This window comes from Alosa pseudoharengus, unplaced genomic scaffold, assembly GCF_046254945.1.
Source record: "Alosa pseudoharengus isolate Yale_2024_CS ecotype anadromous, Long Island Sound unplaced genomic scaffold, YU_APseudo_1.1 YU_APseudo_1.1_scf_6, whole genome shotgun sequence".
Taxonomy (NCBI): domain Eukaryota; kingdom Metazoa; phylum Chordata; class Actinopteri; order Clupeiformes; family Clupeidae; genus Alosa; species Alosa pseudoharengus.
In genome coordinates, this window is record NW_027468848.1 from 25,714,013 (window position 1) to 25,724,081 (window position 10,069).

Here is a 10,069-nt window from a genome sequence, read left to right on the forward strand (position 1 = left end):
CTCAACCTTGATTGAAACCCCCCCCCCCATGTTGGCCTCAAGATGAAAAAAAAAACGAGAAGGTAAATTCCACCGAAACTGTGATTCTGCATTTCAAGTAAGGGGATCTTCCATCCAGGGATGTTTTGTCTTGCTTAAAAAAGTGAATCTCTTCAAGGTTTAGCTCCCATCAATAAAACTCAAATCCCCCTGTTGTTGCAGGGAAGACTGACCTGATTTGTGCAATGGGCACGTTAATCCAGGCATCATTCCCTCTGCTGAGCCAAACGCTCTCCATCCCGCTAACCATTGAATCGCTTACAAAATGAATCCTTCAGCCATCACCATTGTTTGGTTTGTTGTGTCTAAGACCAGACACTTTCAGGGCGGCATTTTCCCAGGGATGCCCGATGATTACTCTGTTTAGGCAGTGGAGATGTTTACTGCCAGTGTAATGTTCCAGGCTTGGGGGGCTGAGTGTGTGCATGTGTGTGTGTGTGTGTGTGTTTGGGGTGGGGTGTGAACGCTGATCTTGTGTTGATCTTTTTCAGCTTGAGGGTGAGCATCAGGAGCATAGGAGGCTTAGTCTGATCAATTTGCTTACTTTGCAGCATTGGCAGGCAGTAATCGGACAAGCACCGACTTAAAACAGCACTATTTGTGCTTGTAGCGGTGATGTCTACTGCCGGCTTATCCAACAAATGATTACTTGAAATACCCAGTGATCATTTGATAATATGTAACTTCTTATGTTGTAGAAAATCCTAAAGCTGTTGTTTATTTTTCATAAAATGAACTTGAAAAACAGACCAACAGTGGCACCCATTTTCCTATTGTGCTTTTATGAAAGGTTTTGAACAGAATTTAATGGGCAATTTACCATGATATTTTACGTAACATACTGCATTGTTTTAATCCATAGTGTGTTACTGTCTTATTTATAATCGCATTGAAGAACCTCTGTATGACTGCTCTATCCAAAAATTCATGCAATCCTCTACACAACACTCCTTCAAGAATGTTTTGTTCTCGTACTTCACCTTGGCTGACAAGGGCTTGTACTAGGCCCTGCTTCAGCTCCAGAGAGGCATTCAACCACTGAATTATAATTAGTATTTACCTAATTGGCAAATGGAGATAATTTCGCCATTCTTGGGTATAATTGGGAACCTTTAAAAGATGTCCCCGTTGAATCTGTCAGGGGCACATTGGACAGTAGTGCACAGGAGCTTGCTTTCATTTGTCTTGGCCATTAACTCTCATTTACATTTTGTGGTTGGAACTGGACCAAGACTGTACATCACAGTGGAGGTTTTCTCATTCTCCTTTGACCCTGGACTGTGCAGTTCATTGTGGATGCTAGTGTTGTACAGGCAAGAACAGATGCGCATGCTGTTTTTTTAAAGTGATGTTTGCAGCCTAAGATGTTAATCCGTGAAAAATTAATGTGCAATTGGAGCGTGATATCTAAAGAAACACCTAGGCAATGTTCATTTTATCTGATTAGGTGGATTAGTCGCATTAAGGAGGAACAAAAGACATTTCTGTTGCAAACAACTCTTGTCTGCTCAGACTTCAATATTGTTTTGATCATAAATAATATAGGTCACTCCCCTGAATTACTACGGGTTTATCAGGAAAAAACATCATATCATCTTGGAATAATCAGCTTGCTACAAAATATTATGTAGCCTATAGTTTCATTACCAGCATTAATGGTTCATATGAATTTTAAACAGTGGTCTTGCAAAAACAAGACAATCATGGTCAAGAGTTTAATTTTTTTGCACCAATCCTTTTTAATCCAACTGTACTGGAATCTTAAAGGATTATTTAAAGAGTGGATGTCTCCCACATAATCTTTCATCCTGCATTATAATTCTACATTGTGTTTGTTTACTTGTGTTTCAGCAGGCTGAGGGTTTCTATATGTGGATGTAGCCTAATTTATATCACCATGAAAAACGCTAGTTTTTAAATTAGCATACCTTTGATAAAATATATTGCAAGGCGATATGTTCAATGTGATCGCTGTTAACAGAATAGGTAATGTCAGTGTTGTTATTGACATCACCATTATTGAAATTATGCAATCTCATGAAATTAAATCATAGATAATCAGATTGCACCCGTTGCCCGGTACCGGACAGGGGTATGGGCGGGGATATGTCTTTGTATTGGTCTGGCCCTAGTTCGCACAGCGATACTCATCAAGGGGAGTGCAGCTCACTGCAGTGTAACGAAAGTAGTGGTCTTACATTTCACAGGCTCTCCAGCGCCACGCCAAGCCAGCGTCACAGCTACAGCCGTATTCTGTCGTTTTTTTAAATTTGCGTTTAATCATTCTAACGCACCGGGACTTTGGAGATACGGACCGCGTGTAAATGTTAAAAGTCAATCTGGATCATATGCTACGTTCATCCTTTATGCGCTCTCCAGCGGCAAAACCTGGCGAGGGGAGTGAACTGACAGAGTTCTGCTATGTAAACTGACACCAGCATCTTTCTCGTTTTCTCGTTGTTTGGAAAGAAAACATGGGGAGACAAAGACGCTATGACTAAATGCTTTTTATGCTCGAAAATGTGGAAACTCTGATCAATGAAGGTGTTATTCCAGCTTGGACTTAACTAGGCTCGACGAAAGGTTGCGTTCCAATATTCCGTGCTTTACGGAATCGGTTGTGCTAAAAGACTTCACAGCCTGAATATTACATTGTTACTACTGCGAGGGGGCACCGTACTAGATACTACCTTCACTAAGGTAAGCTTGTTGTCATTAACTGTTGTAGCGCTAGTTTGATGTTATGTGAAATAATTAGTCGATGATAATTTGTTTTTCAATTGACCGAAAAACGGGACGAGGCGATGAAGAAACCATCTGACTATTTTGCAGCCTCGTCAGTCGGTTGTTGATCCCCCAACTGTTGCAAAGCGGTTTGGTTTCGCAAAGTTTTTGTCCAGTTTTTCCATTGCAAAGCCCTGTTTTAAGTTGTCAGATTTATCGGGATGAAAGTTTATCTTAATTTGCTTATGTGGCCTAAAACGTAGCGCACTGCGGTTTGTTGGAAGCAAATCAGAACTACTCGCCGACGTTTAAAAAATACACTGACCATGTAAATAGCGGTGACTCGGTTGGACGTCAAAAGTGTCTACAAGGGGAGGTGATGCTTTTCTTTTCGCGTTTTAGTCCTACAAAACGCAAGGGCTGACTATTGCTTTAAATACGTGTGCCACGTTACAGCAAATTATACATTTTGTTTTCCAGCACACATTCGTTCAATTAACATGTAGGCCTATGTGACTTGCAACTGTCAGTATGACACAGACCACCTGCCTTGTCGTTTAGGAGATTTCCCCCCTCCATAGACAAAATTACATATATTTGGACGCTCAGACTATTTAAAGGCCCTTTTGATTGAAGTATTACACGAACTGTGAATTCTGTCGCTGATAAAATGGTAGGCTTATTCTGCTCAAGGCGACTTCAGTGAAAAACACTGCGTGTTTTCTTTTTAGCTTTCTTCAAACGGTAATGAAATAAGTATTAGCTGCAGCTGGGTGATTACAGTAATTACAGCGTGACCAGTGGAGAGAGACAAGCAGAATGGACTGGACTGACGCTCAGAGAAATGGACATGGGTCATTTTGTGAGAGTGCCTGGGAATGTTGTACACAAACAGCTATTTCTAAGCTCAGCATCCATCTCCTTGTGGGAATTGTGCATATGTCTGTTTCTAATTTTGTTGATGTATGCTTCTGAGTGTGTGTGTGTGTGTGCACTCGCGCAAGCATCTGTCTGTGAGCTAAAGTTGGCATGTGTTAAGTAGACACAAATGATATCGGAAAAGTTCCTGTGACTAGACTCAATCTTCCGATTTCACAATGCAATCTAATCAGGCTAACCTCTCCATTAATGTGGTCTTCCTGTGAGGATGTGCAGTGGACAGTAGGCACTTTGAGGGTGCGGGTGTGTGTGTGTGTGAGGAAGTTGACAGCGACGGCCCACACTCTCAGCTCCTCTGCCCACATGTGAAACTGTCCATTGAGAGTCAAATGTGGCTCCTGCTGAGGTTGATCTCTTCATTGTCTCAAGCACAATAGGGCCACATCCTTCCTCGCACCAAAGTAGACAGCTAGCACACACACACACACACACACACACACACACACATACGGGGGAAGGTTTATTGGCAGCCCCTCACAATGTGGATGTGTCTCCATCCTCCATCTCCATCCCATACACCCACCATCACTTCCATCTCCAGTCCCGTCATTCACCGGAATGGCTGGATGAGGTCAGCATGGCTCACACGGAGGGGCACCCATGACATGACATCACACACACGGGGCAGCTGCTGGAGAAATGCTGACCCCCCACCCCCTTCGCGAAGCTCGGGGAGCAGATGTTAGCTCTCATCTGCAGCAGTCTCTGGCCACGCCAGGGCCGCACTACACGCGTTTCACATTGGCCCGGGCACGCTCAGATAGTCACTATGGTGAATATCTGTGTGCTGCCATCATCATCCACTGTGGGGAAGCGAATCACCTGCTGCGCTGGCTCTCTCGGTGCCTGCCTGGCCCACGCTGAGCTCATGCAAGTCTGTATGACGTTCATGTTCACGTTATCTCAGTGAGTGGTGGTGCATGCATGTACTATGTTCACACCCAACTGCCTGTGTGTGTGTGTGTGTGTGTGTGTGTGCGTGCACACATGCATGTGGTGGGTTGGAGGATTTCTCAATGCTTGACACATAATTAGAGCCTGACCAAGAGCCAGCCAGTGATACAGCATTATATTAACAGAGTGCCTGGATGACATCATGCTTATCGTGCTCTCTCACTCCCCCTCTCTTTCTCTCTCTTTTTCTCTCTGTTGCTATCTCTCCCAGTCCTTCTCCCTCCATCTCTTTGTCCTTCCTCTCAGTCCCCCTCTCTCACTCTCCTCATGTCTCACCTCTCCAGTTCTCCCAGACGCTCTCCATCTCTCTCGCCCAGCTGTAATTCATTTTTCTCAGCTTATCACCTCCCTCTCCTGGTTCCTCTCCATTTCCCTCTCCCTGTCTCTCCCATCTCTCTCTCTCTCTCTCTCTCTCTCTCTTTCTCCCTTTGTTTCTTTCCTACCTGCTCTCCTCTCTCTCTCTCTCTCTCTCTCTCTCTTTCCTCCTGCTCTCTCTCCTCTCTCCCTCTTTCTCTCTCTCTCTCTCTTTCTCTGTGTCTGTCTCTCGCTCTCTCTGTTTCTCTTTCCTCCTGCTCTCTCTCCTCTCTCCCTTGTTCTCTCTCTCTCTTTCTCTTTGTCTGTCTCTCTCTCTCTGTTTCTCTTTCCTCCTGCTCTTTCTCCTCTCTCCCTCTTTCTCTCTCTCTCTTTCTCTCTCTCTCTTTCTCTGTGTCTGTTTCTCTTTCCTCCTGCTCTCTCTCCTCTCTCCCTCTTTCTCTCTCTCTCTTTCTCTCTCTCTGTTTATCTGTGTCTGTTTCTCTTTCCTCCTGCTCTCTCTCCTCTCTCCCTCTTTCTCTCTCCCTCTTTCTCTCTCTCTGTTTCTCTGTGTCTGTTTCTCTTTCCTCCTGCTCTCTCTCCTCTCTCCCTCTTTCTCTCTCTCTGTTTCTCTGTGTCTGTTTCTCTTTTCTCCTGCTCTCCTCTCTCTCCCTCTCCACATCTCTGTGTGTAATGAGGGAGCTAGTCTTCCATCAGGTCCTTTGCACGTCCACCAGCTTGACTGTTAGGGGTCTGAGCCTGATGTTTTGCAGTTAGCCATAGGTGTGTGTGTGTGTGCAAAGGATCTCCAGCAGATGGGTCATCTGGTCTGTGTGTGTGTGTGTGTGTGTGTGTGTGTGTGTGTGTGTGTGTGTGTTTATATGTGTGTGTGTTTTGAGCCAGCAGGGTGATGGGGCGGAGGATGGCCCCAGCAGGGTGTCTGGTCTGAGAGGTGGGGTGCAGAGAGGCCTGAGTGGTTTTAAGAGGGGAGGTGGAGGGGCAGATCTGAGGGGTTGTGGGGTTGAGGGGAGAGGGGGAGATGATGGTCAGGGGGTAGCTGTGTCCACCGTTTGGCACATCCTCCCCGAGGTCTGTCTGTGTGCACGTGTGCTGGAGGGAGGCTGCAATGTGTGCGCAGCTGTGAACCAGAGAGGGAGAAGTAGACATACACACACACATGCACACACACACACACACATGCACGCACAAATGCACCCAATCGCACATCGACAGAGTGCTGTGAAGTGTGGATGTATTCCCTACAGCTGACTGACACATGCAGCATTGCACCCACCCATGCATGACCCCCTCTTCCACCTCCCCCTCACGTGCCCACACACACACACACACACACACACACACACACACACACACACACACACACACACACACATTTACACACACACACACACACACACACACACCGGTTCCATGGAACCCTTTTCTCTGCGAGGAACCAGGTGTTTTCCCGGTACACGCCGGTTCCATTCCCGACTCTTATTTGCTCTGCCTGCATAGAGGGAGTGTGCTCCCCACAGTGTTAGCGCTGTCTCCTGGGGTCGCCCCAAACACCCGGAGGCTTTCAGGCAGAGCGTCGAGGCGTGGAAACAATCACCCCTGCCTGAAATGAGTCCCGTTAGTCAGTCTATCTGATGCGGCTGGCGGTTGTCACATGCGCGGCTCGCATATGGAAAATATAGAGCAGTGGAAAGGTGGAGGCTGCCTGCCCACCCGCCTGCTTGTTACTAGTATCGACCATCTGCTGCTCGGCTGCACCCCCCACCCCCAAGGCTGGTGTGTAGTGATTTCTTCAACTGTGAGTGTATTTGTGTGTGTGTGTGTGTGTGTGTGTGTGTGTGTGTGTGGATGAGGATGTACACAAACAAGAAGACCGATGCATGTGTTGTAGTTTGTGTCGATTATTGGTGGAAGTGTTTACCTGTGTGTGGGTGTGTTTGCCCACTATGCACATATGCTGCCAAGCCGAGCAGATATTTATTTCTATGACTTTTGTTTACTCAATAGCCTACATAGTTGTGATGTGGGAATCAAAGCCAATTGCAGAACAACAGCACAATGTGAAAAGGTATTCATGAAAAGAAGCAATCAGTAATGCATGTTAACAGAGGTGTGTGTTGTGTGTGCCGGTCTGGCTGTGTCAGTGTTTGTCCCGTTTTGGGAAATGCTTGGTTACCTCCGGAGCCAGAGACGTGCCTCTCCCTGCCCGAAAACCGGGTCAGCCTTTTTGATTTTGTGCATTTGCCGCTCTTGCCTTGCTGCAGCAGGTGAAACCTGGATTGAATTAAATTGGTTGGCCAATGATTTCCTTTTGTGTGAGTAGTACGCCAATAAGTCTCTATGTGAGAGCGTGTTTACTCAAAAAACACAGAGTTTGGAGCAGCTGAAAATGCTGTGTGCCCGGGCGCCTTTTTTCAGGCAAGGAAAAAGTGTTTCCTTTCCCGTCCTTAACAGATGTGTCGCTCTAATTAGGTTCTGATTATTTATCGAACATCAGCTTAATTAGTACATTCCAGACACGGCAGACATCATACACTTAATTTGTGATATCTGAGGAGAAGCTCAGAGAGCCTCTTCATTTCTTTTGTAGACGTTTTTGTTAAAAAGTGCTAGTCTTGTTGGTGTAGTTAGTATCCTCACAAAGCGTCTCATCTCTGTTTGTGTGTTTGAGAGAGAGTATGTGTGTGTGTTTCTGGTTGCTTGTGTGCGTGTTTTTTTTTCTGTTTTGTCTCTTTTTGAGTGTGTGTGTGTGTGTGTGTGTGTGTTTGACAGCGTTCACGCTACATGGTTTCTCTGGTGGAGTCTGCAGAGGCTGGTCTGCTGCGGTGGCCAGTGCGTGTGGATGAACAGCGGGAGGCCAGCGTGCTCTCCCCAGCTGAGCGTCACCGTTTGTTTTTATTAGAGCCTTTTTCTTGGCTTTGTTTCCCTCACGCAAGCACACACACACACACGCACACACACACACACACACACACACACACAGAGCCTTCCCGTGTGACTATGCTGCCCGGCTGATACGGGCAGGAAACGCTGCAGGCATCCACCAACACACACACACACACACACACACACACACACACACACACACATAAAAGAGAACTTATAAACATACACTACAAAGTAACACATATTCATAGTGCATAGACAGTGTGACAAATGAATGCAAACCCATGCATATTCATGTATAAAAACACATACACAAAGCATGTGGTCACACATCACATTATCAAATTCAAGCAAGACATACCTACACACATACATACACACACACACACACACACACACACACACACACACACACACACACACACACACGCTCACAGTGTGTGCAAAAATTAAGCAAAAGCACAACAATAAACGGAGCGCCAGCTAGCCGCAGGGGTAGTGAGCACTGGAGTGGATCCAGTGGGAGGGGGAAGAGGAGGTGGCCTTAAAGCGAGCTAATGCCCGCACCCTGGGGACAGAGACGCGGGCTGAAAACTTCCTCTCTGCCTCGTCCTTGAGAAACCTGAACGCTAGCACAGCCTCCACCACCACCACTGGGTTCAGACAACATGCTTCCTGGGTGGAGCTTAGCCCGTCTTTTTTTCCCTTTTCTCCCTTTCTTTCTATTCTTTTTCCCATATCCTTTGATCTTTTTCTCTTTGCACCATTCTCTATTCTGTTCTTCACATGTTCTTTATAGATCTGTCTGTTCGATGTGGATTTTGAAATTCTCAATCAATCAGTCAACTAATCTAACTTATCTATACATGTATCAATTAATCTAAGTATCAATCTTCTGCCTTTTCTTTCCTCTCTTTCCCATCATATGATCCATTTATCCCTACATCATTCCCCTCCATCTGAGTGTCTCTCTCTCTCTCTCTCTCTCTCTCTCTCTCTCTCTCTCTCTCTCTCTCTCTCTCTCTCTCTGTGTGGTTCTTCATCTGTTTGGCCCAGTGGGAGGCTAAACTGCCTGCGTGTAGCTCTGGCACCATTAGCAGGAGCCCTGTCAGGGCTGGGTGGTGCACAATGGCGGGCCTGTTGCTGGTCCGTTGGGCTGGTGGCATGGTTAGGGCCAGGCCCATAAGAGCGCCTGTTTTCAACCCCACCCCACTGCGCCGCACCACAGCACCCCTCTGCGCGACCTCTGACCCTCGCCGGCTGCACTCGCCAGACCCCCCGTTGATTTATTTCCAGCCCACTGCATTCTGTCTGTCTCAGACGGAGAGAGAGAGAGAGAGAGAGAGAGAGAGGCAGACAAGCAGAAAAAGGAGATGAACAGAGGGAAAAAAGAAAGAGAAAGAGAGTGAGAGAAAGAGGGGACTATACACCGAAGCCCTCAACCTAACAGAGATAAGGCAGGACCCTACACACAGTGAAATCCTCCAGCCTCTCTGTCTCCAAAGGGCTCTCTCTCCCTCTCTCTTTCTCTCTCCTTCCCTCTGCCTCTCTCTCTCTTTCCCCCTGAAAGTTTCTCTCTACACTCAATCCCCTCGCGTGCCCTTGTGTGTTTGTAATAGACCTCCTCCACGTGCCGGCTGCTTTTTTTCTCCCTCTCCTCTTGCCCCTTTCACATCTCCCCTCCTCCCTCTCTTCCTCCCTCCCTCTCTCTCTCTCTCTCTCTCTCTCTCTCTCTCACACACACACACACACACTCTAACTCACTAGCAGCATATGGAACAGTTTATCTAGAAGCTTATTTTTGTGCCTATTAAGCAAAGTCCCGTACAAAAAGAGAGAGAGGGAGAGAGAGAGAGAGAGAGGGAAAGAGCAGCCAGAGAAGGGCAAACTAGCTTTACTATGGCGCTGTTGTTCTGGTAGAGTCCCTTTTTGAGGGCTGTTGCAGCCAGTGGGAAGAGATGCTTTTGTCTGGCACCCACACATACACACACACACACCCCATAGCACCTCTTAAACCTGGTGTGTCCACGCGTCACGGAATCAATAAAGTGTCTCTTTGAGGAGAGGAGAGGAGTAATGGAGGAGGACCGGGAGAGGAGAAATGCTGAGACGGAGAAGGATGCGTCTCCGCGCTCACTCCCCTCCATCTCTCCCGTTGCGTCTTGTTCCGTTCCATCGCGTCTCCCTGCTTTTCCGTCGCTCTTTTCCCTCTCCTGTC

The 10,069-nt window shown here is 46.8% G+C and overlaps 1 protein-coding gene across 1 annotated transcript in view; it reads left to right on the forward strand.

Annotated features, from left to right (window-relative positions):
- The first annotated feature begins 2,230 nt into the window (after positions 1–2,230).
- Positions 2,231–10,069, forward strand: part of sema4c (sema domain, immunoglobulin domain (Ig), transmembrane domain (TM) and short cytoplasmic domain, (semaphorin) 4C) — a 47,030-nt gene continuing 39,191 nt past the window's right edge. The window contains exon 1 of the mRNA XM_076269868.1: positions 2,231–2,739. The gene's annotated coding sequence lies outside the window, so the exon portion shown is untranslated. The remainder of the gene's footprint in view (positions 2,740–10,069) is intronic.